The following is a 15,016-nucleotide window of genomic DNA, read 5'->3' as shown; positions in this document are numbered from 1 at the left end:
TTCAGCCTCCAATACAGTTAATTCCTGGGATCACCCTGTCATTCCAGAAATAAAAATAGGTTCTTCCCCTTTATAACTTGATGGCACTAGAGTACACTGTACACCAGTGTTCACCAGAGCCTCATATTTATGTGGTTCTGATGTGCCAGGTCATCAAATCCATGCAGTTCTAGTTCTCTAGTTCTGGTTATTTTATTCATTATTCATCTCTCATGTATGAGAGCCAGAAGGTTCACTACCAACAGCAGAGATAAGATCAAACCATCTTCTCTGTCTAGAGAACTGCCCGCTGGAAACTGGAGACACTATTTTCCTGCAAGGACCTCCCTCTTGTGATTGTTTTACCTTGCAACTCATGTACCCATGCCTGCAGGGTCAAGGTGAGTTTTCCCACCTAAGACACAAGCTCACAAGCTATAGGTTGCAGCTGTGTAAAGTTCAAAAAGGTGCCAGAATTAAAAAAAAAAAAGGCCAAATTTGTTCAAAGAAGAGCCAGTTAAATCACAAATATGGAAGGAGCTTATAGCCTATTCTGCTGAGTACAAAGTTGCATTACAATAAAGTACAACAGTTCAATTTGTACCTAAAATATCTTCAGTCTATCAGGTAGTAAAAAGCAGTGTAAAAACAATTTAAAAAAGGATTTAAAACTGTATTTCAAACTTCAATGTGAAAGCAAGCTGTTCCTCAGCAACGGTGATATTTAATAAGGAATACTGATGAGCATACTGAAGCTGACATAGTTGCGTTCCTACATAAAAGCAAGCATTAAGAACAAAGAACATTAAATATAAAATTAACTGTAAGCATGGATCTACAATCCTAAAACATGAAAGCCTGAAAGTATTGAAGTTCATAAGAAGAAACTTCAAAAATGTTTCTTAAAATGCAATGAGCACAGCAGTTTCAAAATGAACACTACCTGGTGCTTATTTGCTTATTGCATATTTGTAAGTATTTTCCTTGACTGGAATATAAGATAAAAAAAGCATTTAAGCATATTTAAGTACATATTTTTACCACGTTTTAAAATTGTATTTGTATATGCACCTATACATAAGAGCATGCAAAAAATAAATGTTTAGTAAGTAAAAATGGGGTAGAACAAAAATACTTGACATGCCATCAACACCACAACAACACCCCTAAGGCTTCTCCTGAAAATTCTGTTCTTCAGAGACATGCAAAAAAAAAAACTGAAGGGCTCTGTCATGTAAAACCAAGTATTATGTCAATTTCTAGGGCTCTGACTTTAAAAATACTATTTTGCCAACCAGAAATAGGGGGTATATCAAAAACGTTCTTGTGTTTCCTTGTGTAGAACACCTACAAAAGTTTAAGCATGTGACTGCTGTAACAACAAGAATTGAGTCTGTCAGTCTTTAAAGTATTTACTCTTGAATAGCCTGTAATATGGGAAAGTAACACTATTCTAACTGGAAATCAGTCAAGACAGTGAAAATGAACCTCTTGTTTTCTGCGTAATTTCATACTAGTTAACTCAATAGGAAATAAATCTATAGAAATACAAGAACAAGTAACTACAAAGACCAGGATTGCTCTATCATACCTGATCAATCAAGGGTTTTTTTTTTTTATGTATTACTCTATCTATTCATTAAACTTCACAATATTCTTAAGATAAATAGATCTGCCTCGATTTCTAATGCATGGCTTCCCCTATGGAAATATGGGAGACTATATGAAGTTTTCTGTTTTGAATGTTTGTTTGTTGGGATTTTGTTTTTCTTTTTTTGAACAAACTGCTAATTGAAAGGCACAATGTTCCAATCTCATTTCCTTGAGCAATGCCACCCCAGATCAATTCTGTCACTCAGGACTGACTGCAGAAGTCTGCAAAATGATGTTCTATTTCCTTGTCCTTGATGAAACAGAAAAGGCTAATTTAAATCTGTGCCATAGGGAAGCCACAAGCTCAGGTGAGCAGCTTTAGAAATACCATTACAAGAAACTGCAGTCACACTTCCCTACTTAAGTAACCATCACAGGGTATTCAATGAAACCTAACTTTGTAGGACAAAAATTATGGAATAGAGATTAATAAAGTACTTTCAAGAACTGGCTTGCTCCAAAGTTGAACAAAGCATTTTCATATTCTATCCTCTGTTAAGATCTAAATAATAAAAATTGTCAAACAATAATTCACTAGAAGCATTTTAACATTTAAAGCTAAGTACGTGCCTCAGTATTCAACTGACCATGAAAGTGTTTGTGAAGAGACTTCTCTGAAAAACACATTATGGAAATTTCTTCATCAAAAAAATGTATTCTGAACATCTTAAAAGAGTCCAGTAGCCACAGTGGGTACTCTAAGAAAGGTCTTCACTTAGGAAGCTTTGCAAAATATTCAATTTAAGAACAGTCCTTCTTCCTGCCCAGATATGATCAGTAACCAGCCCAAAATCAGGTGCAACCACAGAGTAAGTTTCAAATAGTCAAGAAAAGTGCTACTTAGTTGGCAAGTCAATCAAACTGAAGATATTACTAACACATATTAAGGGGGAAGCATGGGAATCCATTTAAATACAGTACCTCACAAATTTGGGTAGTCCAGTCCTGGCCCTGAACACCTCATGTAGAAAAAAAACTTGGATGTTGCCTACCTAGAGATTGAATATCTTTGTTAAAAAGAAAATAGTCATGTCTAATAAAGCTCCTGTTCCATATTGTATTAGCTTATAAATCAACTAGTATTTTGGATCTTTATGAGAGGTAATCAAAGGCATTCAAAGAACATTTTCCTAAAAGAATAGGCTGCTTCACATGCATGAGCTTTCTATTCCTATCCATTAATAAAGCCCCCATCAGCATATCATCTCTGCTTTCCTTTTTTCACATATGCATGAAGAACAGTGCATTCAAAGCAATTACACTGCTGGGGAATGGACTGAGGTTTTCTTGCATCATAGATCAAGTCCACGTGATCTGTAAATTTCTCCGTGCTTCACAGAGAGGTAAATAAGATTATACCGCTCTGTTCTTTCTTCCTTATTTCCAGCTGCTAACCTTCATTAAAAACTCCATAAACTAGAGCAAAGACATCCCTCAGGAGTCAGTTGCTCTACTTCTCCTGCAATATATTTGCAAAGAAGGGGCAGGTGGCCCACACAGTAGTCTGGATGGAAATGTGACCAACCGTATAAACATTTGAGAACCCTTGTGCTCACAAAATTGAATGCAAGTTGGCAGGTATGAGAGGGTACATTACACATCTTATTCTCATGGATTGAGATCACTAAAAAAAATTAGCTCTGCATTACAAAAACTTAAACATTGCAAGATACGAATTTTGACTCAGCAACAATATCCAATGGGAAAGAGACTGAATTTGTTCAGTAGCCTTGTATGATTCTGCCAAGCCAATCACACATTCAAAGAGCTGGTAAATAGCAGGTGTGAACTCTTTCCTGTTAAACATATCAGGAAGTCATTCATACATTCATACTTAATTTTGGATTGACAGATGTTTGTAAAGATACCACACACACCAGAGGCAAAACACTTAATGAGGAAGTATGAGAAGTCTGTCAGCCTTGTGTTTATGATAACATCCCTTCAGCAATCAACATTAGCATGCAGGGCAAGAGCTTCACATGCCCTTCAGGTACTGTATCTAAAAATCATGCAGCAGATTTTCTGAGTTGATGTAGTTCCAAGAAGTTAGAGCTTCTGTCATTCAAACTATTTCAGGAAATTTGATTTTCTCCTATAGAAATGTCAAATGTCACTGGGCACTAATAAGAAGTGAGCAATTTGCAAGACTTGTAGATAAGGTCACAGTTCATTTTTCAATAGTAATACTATCATTAACTTTCTTCAACACAACCAAATTGAGACTATCATGCATATATATACAATACATGTGCAAGAATAACTATTCATTTTGTTGAACTTACAGTTAAGCACTGTTCTCTTGAAAAAATGCGATAGTATCTAAACATTGAGCATTTTCCCACATTAGAGATCACTAGAAGTAGAGACACTGATGAAAACGTGAACAAATTTTATTTACACTGTATGATACCTGCAAGCATCCTATTTATAGTAGATTGAAATACTGTCTGGTGTGCTTTGATTGACGTGATACTACCCAGTTTTTAGTTATTCATCCAACTATGTGGGTAAAGAGTTGCTTGGATGTTCACAGCAAGAGGGTTGTGGTCAGTGGCTCTATGTCCAGGCAGAGGCCAGCCATAGGTGGTGTCCCTCCAGTTGTGCATCTTGGGACTGGTTCTTTCAAACATCTTTATCAATGACATAGATAGTCTGATTGAATGCACTCAGCAAGTTTGTGGACTACACCAAACTGAGCAGTGCAGTAGATAATACAGAAGGAAGGGATGTCATCCCAAAATGACCTGAACAGGCTTTAAAAGCTGGCCCACCTCAACCTAGTGAAGCTCAACAAGGTCAAATTTAAGGTGTTGCACTTAGGTCAGGGCGATCCCAGATTGTGTACAGACCATTGAGAACAGCCCTGCAGAGGAGGACTTGTGGGTCCTGGTGCACAAAACATTTGAGATGATCCAGCAGTATGCACTTGCAGCCTGGGAGACCAACTGTATCCTGGGCTGTGTGAAAAGAGGGGTGGGCCAGTAGGGCAAGGATAGCGACTGTCCCTATCTAGTCTACCCTTGTGAGGCCACACCTGGAATAGTGCATCCAGGCTTGGATTCCTGGCATAAGACAGACCTGAAGCTTTATCCCTGAATTTCTGTGATATATGAAATTGTAGTGTGCTTCAAAGAAAAGGTTTTTATTACAGAATAACCTCTGCAAACAAGATAAACACTGTTCTAGCCTATTCAAGTTCCAAATTGATAAAAATCACAGAATGACCAAGGTTGGAAAAGACCTACAAGATCATCCAAGTTCAGCCATCCACCCATCATCTTCAGATATCAAACCATGTTCTTGTACACTGGATTATTTTACCAGAAAACTCACAAGTCAAGAGCACTCACATCACCAAACACTCAGTATAGTACATGATTAAGCATGTTCACTACACTCTGAAAGATTCCTTATAAGAGAGAATTTACAGCTTATTACAGATAAGCTTGATTTAGGTGTTCTAAAATGCCCTACTAGAGAAGTCTATACTTCTGTCTGTAAACTATCTGAGAAACAGCCTTGATTAAAGTATCTAAATACTCTCCAAAGTCACAAAGGTAATGTAAAAAAGCAAAAAAAAAAAACCAAACCTTGTTACCCAATTTGTACCTTTAAAAAACTGTATATGAAAATACTTGTGGTAAGAATTTGTAAACATCCCGAGGCAGGAATAAATTTAACTAATCATTAATTAATAAATTATGTCAGACTAGCTTCTCTCCTGCTTTGCTATATTGAGAATGAGATTTCCGTGATATTCTAGTTGTAAAATCTCTTTTGATGTTTTAATGCAATTCTGAAGTCATGTACAGTCCAGATGGTGCCTAACACAAAATGCCTACAAATGATTTAGTTTTTGGACAGAACAAAAGTACTGAGTCTATTGTGAATGTTTCTTGATAAGCTAAAAAAAACAGGTATTGAAAATATTGCCCATTGATTTACCATTTCAGAAAAATAAGTGCATATGACTATTCTCCGCTGGTCTGCAGTAGACATACCAGGAATCAGAACTTAGCAGGAGTGGTACACAAATGCACTAAAAAGATTACTATAATGAGTAAGCAAACTGGACCATAGTCAACTTGGTCTTCTAGGGTATATCCCTATTAGAAAACAACTGTTGGAATATAAGGTGTTATCTATTTCTCTAGATGATACACAGGGCTTCAAATATACAAAAATATTTACCAGCAAAGGTACTTTGTTACAATGCATACTAATTCCAACTTAACCTATTCTTTGCTACACTGCCTATAAGCATAACCACTAATTTAAATATAAGAATATATATCTTTACACCAAAATATTAACTGAACCCAGGAAAAGTAATTACGTTTATATGTACACCAAACATTTCACAAAGAAGTTTGTAGACAGCCAATACTATGCAGGTTTGCAAAATAACTCACATCATGCAACACAATTTAATGGACAGAAACCAGAGTAAGATGAAACAGTTTTGTTCTCAGAAAACTCAGGTCCCTGATGCTGTTGAAATCACATACAAGAATATTGCCTTTATGGAGAAAGATCAGGAAAAACTACTTTTAAATGAAAACAAAAATGAATTATCTTTACAATATACATTTATTTTTCATGACACAAATTAAGCTAATGAATCATACAACATTTGGTCTAGAACACTGATAGTTAAAGTGATATGGAAAATATATAGAATTCCAAGTATTATACAAAGTGGACATTTCTTTATCTGGTTAAACATGCTTTTTAAATAGACAACATTTTGCTACTTAGATTTATGGTACTAAGGTAATTTACAGCACCAGTGAAGTCAGAACCTACCTAACAAAGCAGAGATGAGATCTCCCTAGGAAAAGGGGTGTGAAAAGTAAGCCTTTACCTCTATTGACAATTTCTTCTTCTTCAGAGTTTTCAACATCATTAGGCTGTCAAAGCAGCAAATTTATATTATTTACTGATTAAATTGTAGCTACAGCCACAGAACAAGATTCCAACTCTGAACATAATAAAAATGTATCAGAAGAAATCATAGATAGATGGTTACTTGTCAGTTCTACTGCAAAATAAATATTAGTTTTCATCTCACTCTCAACAAATATGACAAGAAAAATAATATTCTACCAGAATAATTTTAAAATCGGTTTTAAGGCTTTTTAAAGACAGGATAAGTCATTTTAACGTATAATTTGCTTCCAAATGTTTAATTTTTTTCCTTTAGTAAGAAAATAAATTATTTCCCTACAGAGACAAAGCAGACAACAGATTTTTGAGTAAAGTGGATGCTACTCAGCAAATGATTTCAGAAAGGTTTTCCTGCCATACTGAAAGCACTAAAACCACCTTCCGTCAGCAAAAGCAGAAGTCCAAAATATTACTAACGGGTATATAACAAGCAATAATGAGTAAACACACAACTCCTGCATTTGTCTAAATTAATCTCACTAAGTTCATTAATTACATAGCTGGAGTACTGTCCACAGAAATAAGGAGCAAGACTGTGTGTAAAAGCTTTCAAGTGACTTAAAAAATCTTGTATCACTACATACAAGGTAAATAAACCAAAAAAACACATTTGTCCCACACTAATAAAATTTTATCTTCATTATCTTAGTCCTTTTGAAGAAGACACGAATGTTACAGCTTTGCTACAAAATCCTATTTACGTCCCATTGAATCTCACAACATAATCCAGTTATAACCTCAGAGCATTGTGAAATCTCTTTTCATAGCATAATCTCATTGATGGTCTCATGAGCATTTCATCACCATGAATTGAAGTGCAGTTTTATTTCCACTACATGCTGAATAATGCAAATGCTCCCCTGTAATCTTGTCCTTGATGGATACTACTTCCATTCTGTAACAGTCAAAACATTTCCCTAGAGACTTCTCACATTTCTTGCACGACAACGGAGCCCTAGCATTTTTGAAAGTTTCAAGCACTACCTTCTAAAGCTCCTTAAATGGTGAGGAAATATTAATTTTAGTTTCATCTCTATTTTGCAAAGCATACTTCAAATAATATTATGTTCTTTTGAAGTCTAAAGCACTTTCAAAACAGCTGCATGCCAAATCAGTAAAGCTAAGCTTGAAAGCAATGTTCATCTTATTTTTTAGTAATTCTTGTGTTGTGGAGAGTAGAGCAGAATAAGAAGAAACTACTGTCTGTAAGCTGCAACCAAGTTCTATATATTTAAAAGCTTATTTCCAAAGCCAAAAGAAAATAAAGTGCTCTGAAGGTTTAAGCCTTTCCAACAGGCAAACAGAGTATTCTTATAAAGCATGTGAAAAACTGAAGATAGCGAAAGGCCAGGTTGGACCTGGCTCTGTCCTCATCTCAGGGAAAAGAACAAGCAAAGCAACAGACAAACAGGGTCCAGCAGGTACAGTAGACCTTCAGTAAATACACTCCTGGAATGCAGGTCCCATTTCCCTGCTCTGCACAATGGAAGTCAGTGCCTCACCTCACCACTTTCAAAGCTTTCTCACAAAATAAAATAAGTGGAATCTCACTCAGCAATGAAGCAGTGAAAGCACTCTCATTATGAGGAAGACCACCTCCTCCACAGTGTGGTTCTGCATGAGCAGAACAGACGAGATCAGGGATCAAGGGCAAGTAACAGCATTTTATGTTACAGGGATGCTCAAAGCACTCCAACGAGCGTCTTCAGTTTGAAAGAAATCAGCCTTTCCTCTGTTAACTATGGCACAGGAAGCTTGGATATTTGATGGCTGGACTAGATCTTGTAGGTCCTTTCCAACTCTGTGATTCTATGATACTCAGTTTATTTTGGTAACTCAAAGGTATGAGAATGTTCACAGTCACATTGAAATAAACCATTCGCTACTTCTCTGAAAATGTATTAGGAATTAACTAAACATGAGCAGCAGGCAACATCAAGTCATTTAGGTGGGATTTGAGTCTGTTCTTCCTCCTGGAGATCACAGAATCAGAACTGTAGAATGGCTCAAGCTGGAAAGAACCTCAACACCCACTGCCGTGCTCCCCCCCTTCACCCCCCCCACCCCGCAGAGTGCAGGGTTGCCACTCATGAGATAAAGTTGCCATTGCCCTGGGCCACATACAACTGGGCCATGAATGCCTCCAGGGATGGGGCATCCACAGCTTCTGATCAGGTTTTTATTTATTGGAAACAGAAGATGGACAGTTTATTGTATTCTAATTCAATGGAATATCATTGCAGTAAAGAAGTTAATTGATTTAATAAAAACACGGTGCCTTCAGTAATCACAGTTGGCCAAGAGCTTTTATGAAAACACATGTCATCATAATGTAGCTGTTTTAGCAACAAATCTCTATCATCCTTGACTGGGCTTCAAATTTACAAATGAATTATCTAGTATTGCTACTTAGTTTACAGTACAGTCATTGAACTAGTGGCATGCTCATGGTAAAACATTCTAAACGTAATTTCTGAGGGTGTTTACTTAGTCATTTGCTGTGGTTCATCACTTATGAGAAATCAATGACTAGGAAATTCTCAATTTACGGCAATTCGGTTAACAATTATTTCATGATGGAGATAGGAAAAAATTCTCTGCAAAAAACTAAGGACAACATGTTAAATATAAATCAAGAAAGGTTAGGTTATACTTAAACTATTAAAATAAATTATTTAGCAAAACAAATATTTTAGTGTCTGAGCATTTGATTAATCAAATATTAAAAACATGATGCGGTATACTTCTGTGTGAGCTAGAAGGAAAAAAAGGATCACAGACTGGTTTGGGTTGGGCAGGAAAGGACCTTTAAGATCATCTAGTTCCAACCCCTCTGCTATAGGCAGGGATACCTCCCTGTATACCAGGTTGCTCAAAGGCCCATCCAGCCTGGCCTTGAATGCTTCTAGGTAGGGGGCATCCACAACCTCACTGGGCAACCTGTTCCAGTGTCTCACCATCCTCACAGTAAAGAATTTCTTCCTAATATCTAGTCTAAGTCGACCTTCTTCCAATTTAAAGCCATTTCACCTTGTCCTGTCACTACCCGCCCTTATAAAAGGGCCTCAGCTTCCCTGTAGGCTCCCTTTAGGTACTAGCAGGCCACTATAAGGCTCCCCAGAGCCTTCTTGAGGCTGAAGAGCCCTAAATCTCTGGGCTTGTTCCCACAGAGGAGGTGCTCAAGCCCTAACATGACACTAAAAAGAAGCTTTTGCAGACTAAATAGTAAAGTCAACAATAAAACCTACACATACACACTAATATTTCTAGGAAGTTTTCTCTAGGCAGAGTTCCCCCCCACTCAGACCTCTGTGTAACAGCTTTGGAAATCATCAGTAGGACAATCCTCATATTCTGCTCTCTTTGTTTTCTTTCAGAGGAAAACACTGCTCAACTGAGCAACATCTCCCACCAAAGCAAAGGACAGAACACACTTCAAAACAGAAGGAAACAAATTCTGAGAGCAGCAAGTAAGCACTGTCCAAGAAAAACAGAGCACTTCAGTTTACAATGAAAAATAAATCACTGAGGCCCTGTCTGTTGGGAAATGCCTCAAAAAATCTAAGAACAAATTGGAGTTGACGTTAAAATCAATTCAGAACTACAAAGGACTCCATTGGTGGATAGAGATGCAGGGGATCTCTGAGCTTGATAGTCTCAATGTTTCTGACCTGAAACGAGCTAAGTCACAGCTTTAGCCATTTACTGTAACACAAAGCTCTTCTAAACAGATATTAAACTGCTGTTCCCTATAAAGCTCAATTCTGGAATAATTTTAGTTGTTGCCCTGTTTTCATTTCAGAATGATACAGGGAAAAAAATCTGTAACTGTGAAGTCATGATGATAAAAGAATGTTTTTCAGCTTTTTCTAACAGAATTCAAATATAGAAATGTATTTAAAATAGAAGGCAGCACTGAACTAAATACAGATACAAAACATCAGCACAGTGAAATGGAGTATTTATACTTACAATTCCCCTAGCTTTACAATATAGTCATGTGCAGCAAATATCTCAGAAACCTTCACTGAGACAAATGGAGACTAATTACTGCTTGTGTGAGGTAATTAAGGGTACTTGTCAATATTTTACAGTAGAGGGAGTTGAGACAGATTAACAATTACATCAATCAGTAGCAGAATAAAAAAAAACAGTTCTTCCTCATTATCATGGATGTGTTCCACTGCCAAGTCCAGTTCCTGATCCAGACCTCCTGCACAATGAGTATGTCCTTGTTCACCTGACTCACCTTCCCTGCATCCCTTGGTCCCCTGCCTGACCTTCCTCACCATCTTCCCTCAGCATTCTTCCTCATAGTGCACATTTCTGAGCATTTCATTCTCATTTCATTCTCCCTAAATCAACCCATTCTGTATATACTTTTCCTTCTAACTTCAGCCTCTTTTAATGTTTCTGTTAAGCTCCAGCAGCTGACCCTAGGCATTGCTCATTCAGATTTGATTTTGTTAGGGTGTTTTTGTTTTTTTTTTAATATATATATATATATATATATATATATATATGAGAGAGAAGGAAGACAAGATATGAAATTAATTCACAATGGCGAAAAGAAATTTTTATCTTCAAATATTCAGAAGAAAATAAGGAAGTAACTTCTTAACACTGGAAAATGCCTCTTAAATCAAGTTCATTCCTCCAACAAATCACAGACTCAGTATCACCAAACTTGGAAAAGACCAAGATCATCCAGTCCAACCATCCAAACATCACCATTTTTTCCCCAGAAAACTGTCCTTCAGTACAACACATAAATGTTGAGGGAGGAAAAAAAGCATATTTTGCTCTCATGTTGAAAAAATGCCCCTAACCTATTAAAAAGTCGAACAGATTAACAATCTGCATGTTCAGTAAAAGATTAAAATAGCAGTTTAAGTTGTTAAGCCCCCTTCAGAGATCACAAGTTATATTTTCAGCTTACAGGTGATAAAACCAAGGAAAAAATGTTTTTTTTTTTGTTTTTTTTTTTTGTTTGTTTGTTTTTACATTTGTCAGGTCAAACAATCATTTATCACATTTCTTATAAAAAATTTTAAAAGTATGCAAATGTTACATTCAGAACTCAAGAAAATAATTTTGTATGCATATATCACACAAGAAAGACTAGCTCAAATGCACTTTCACATCTGACTTTGTTTCTACTTTTTCCACCATGGGACATAAATCAGTACTTCTGTGAGGTACGTAACTGGAACTCGCTAGTTAATTTCACTATCCAGAGTGTGACTTCATCATACATTTTATCTGTAATGTTCTAACTTCAAGCTAAATACAAGATTCCTACTCTCTTCCTTGGCCTTCCTATCCCTGTAACCATGCTGTCTCAAAAACTCACAGTATTGATTAACATATCAACCTGTCTCCTATTCAAGATGAAAAAATTACTCTATTTCCCACTGAATTGTGACAAAGCTCATCACTGAGCTCTGTTATTGTTGATGTGCTGTGACACAAAGCATAGGTAGCCAATTAAAAGAATACAAACAATAACAATAATAATAAAAACAGAAGGCAGTACTATTGCTGCAATGTTAAACAGCCACAAACCATAGCTTGTTATGGCTGTGAGACTGAACATCAGGTGGTACACAATTAGTGTCCATCTGCCAAAACTCTTGTCTAAACCTCTCTTGACAAAATTGCATCCAACTGTGTCAGCGGCAATCAAGTTCACAGCCATTCATTCTTCCCTCAAAGCATTCATACCTACTCATTATTTTGCATACATGTGAGAATTCCAATTCATTATCACCCTTCATCCTATTCAGGGACTGCTGCAACACCTGGTGGGATACAGTTATTCAGCACTTAGAGCACCAAGGTGGAGAACAGAACATTTACCGGTTTCAATGTAATGGCTGGGGGAAGCTTGGGATGCAGTGATCATGAGATGGTAGAGTTAAAGATCTTGTGTGGAAGAAGCAAAGTAATACATAGGATTGCTACCCTGGACTTCAGGAGAGCCAGCTTTTATTTCTTTGAAGATCTACTTGGAGGTATCCCATGGGCTAGTGTTGGAAGGTAAGAGGGCCCATGAGACCTGGATGGTGCTTATACACCACTTCTTCCAAGCTCAATATCAGTGCATGCCTAAGTGTAAGAAATCAGGGAAAGGTGACAAGAGGCTTACATGGATGAGCAAGGAACTCATGGATACACTAAAAGGAAAGAAAAAGGTCCATGAAATGTGGAAAAAGGGCCTGTCCACCTGGGAAGAATATAGGAACGTTGACAGGGTCTGTAGGGATGCAACAAGGCAGGCTAAGGAACTCTTGGAATTCAACTTCACAAAGCAGATAAAGGATAACAAGAAAGTGTTATTTTATGTCAACAGTAAAAGGATGACTAAGGAAAACATTGGTTCCCTACTAAATGAGGTGGGAGCCTTGGTAACAGGGGACACTGAAAAGTCAGAAATCCTGAACGTTTTCTTTGTTTCAGTCTCCAATGCTAAGACTGGCCCACAGGAATCCCAGACCCTGGAGGTAAGAAAGAGAGTCTGGGTAAAGGAAGATTTCTCATTGGTTGAGGTGGATCTGGTCAGTAGCAAAAGACAACACACGAAAATCCATGGGCCCTGATGGGATGCACTCACATGTGCTTAGAGAACTAGCAGAGATGATTGCTGAAGCATTCTCTATCATCTTTGAAAGGTTCTGACAAACAGGAGAGGTGTCTGAAGACCGGGGAATAGTCAATGTCACTCCAGTCTTCAAAAAGTGCAAGAAAAAAGATCCAGAAAACTACAGGCCAATCAGTCTCACCTCCGCCCCTGGAAAGGTGATGGAAAAAACTTGTTCTGGATGCTATCTCCAAGCAATTGGAAGAATAAAAGGTTATCAGGAATAGTCAACATGGATTCACCAAGGGGAAAATCACACTTGACCAATCTGGTAGTGTTCTATGATGTCATCACAGGCTGGATAGAAGGGGGGGGAGAGCAGACCATGTTGCATACCTTTATTTCAGCAAAGCTTTAGACACAGTCTCCCATAGCATCCTTGTTATGAAACTTAGAAAGTGTGGGATAGATGAATGGATGGTAAGGTGGATTGAGAACTGGCTGACTGGCAGAGCTCAGAGAGTGGAAATCAGTGGCACAAGCTCTGGTTGGAGGCCAGCAACTAGTGGTGTTTCTCGTGAGTTGGTGTTGGGTCCAGTCTAGTTCAACATTTTCATCCATGACCTGGATGAAGGGGTAGAGTCCACCCTCAACAAATTTGCTGGTGATACAAAGCTGGGAGGATTGGCTGACACACCTGAATGCTGTGTTACATTTTAATAAGTCCTGGACAGATTGGAGAGTTGGGCAGGGAGGAACCTAATGAGGTTCTTACAAGAGCAAATGTAGAGTCTTGCACCTGGGGAGGAATAACAGCATACATCAGTACAGGTTAGGGGATGACCTGCTGGAGAGGAGCTCTGCAGAGAAGGACCTGGGGGTCCTGTTAGACAACAGGTTGGTCATAAGCAAGTAGTGTGCCTCTGTGGCCAAGATGACCAATGGTATCCTGGGGTACATTAAAAAAAAAACATGAACAGCATGCCTAGGGACCCTCTATTCTGCCCTGCTAAGGCCACAATTGGAATACTGTGTCCAGTTCCAGGTTCCCACATTCACAAAAGACAGGAATCTCCTAAAAGGAGTCCAGTGGATGGCCACAAGGATGTTTAAGGGTCTGGAATATTTCCCATATAAGGAAAGGCTGAGTAACCCAGGTCTGTTCAGCCTGGGGTAAAGAAGAATGAGGGGGGGGATTTGATTAACATTTACAAGCATCTCAAGGGAGGTGGAAGGCAAATGGATGAGGCCAGGCTCTTCTTGGTGGTGCATAGCAACAGGGCAAGGAGTAATGGGCTAAAATCTGAATATAAGAAGTTCCGTACTACCCTACAGGAGAACTTCCTTATGGTTAAGGGTGACAGAGTGCTGGAGCAGGTTGCACAGAGAGGTTGTACAGTCTCCTTCTGTGGAGAGATTCAAGATCTGGTTGGATGCCTACCTGTGTGACCTATTGCAGGATATCTGCTTTAGCAGGGGGTTGGACTCGATCTCGAGGTTCCTTCCCACCTCTGCAATTCTGTGATTCAATACTTCAGTACTAGCAATCTCACTATCTATTCATTTAAAATGGAAAGAAAAAGAATAACTAAAACAAAAAAAAACCTGATAACCCAATTCTCACTTAACCCAACTTTTTTTTATACAACGAATGAGAATAGATAACTCAAGTACTTGGGGCATGAAGGCAAGTGTACACTAAATATCAATCTAGAAATGAAAGGGAAATCACACATCCTTATTTCTGACAAATAGTAACACAAGGAAGGTAGCCAAAACTTATGATTCATGACACTTTTCTTCCTAAGAGATTCTGAGAGAGGTATGTAAACAAGAACCATCATATTTATCTGC

General features: G+C 37.9%; 1 protein-coding gene and 1 long non-coding RNA gene across 4 annotated transcripts in view; one reads left to right on the top strand and one right to left on the bottom strand.

Annotated features, from left to right (window-relative positions):
* LOC121109888 overlaps positions 1–10,293 on the top strand; it is a 32,476-nt gene extending 22,183 nt beyond the window's left edge. Inside the window, exons 3-4 of the long non-coding RNA XR_005857681.1 lie at positions 279–380; positions 9,960–10,293. This is a non-coding gene — a long non-coding RNA (uncharacterized LOC121109888). The remainder of the gene's footprint in view (positions 1–278; positions 381–9,959) is intronic.
* SNTG1 (syntrophin gamma 1) overlaps positions 1–15,016 on the bottom strand; it is a 334,747-nt gene that overhangs the window by 294,794 nt on the left and 24,937 nt on the right. The window lies entirely within an intron of this gene.

Source organism: Gallus gallus, chromosome 2, assembly GCF_016699485.2.
Source record: "Gallus gallus isolate bGalGal1 chromosome 2, bGalGal1.mat.broiler.GRCg7b, whole genome shotgun sequence".
Classification (NCBI taxonomy): Eukaryota; Metazoa; Chordata; class Aves; order Galliformes; family Phasianidae; genus Gallus; species Gallus gallus.
This window is presented reverse-complemented; position numbering and strand designations above follow the sequence as displayed.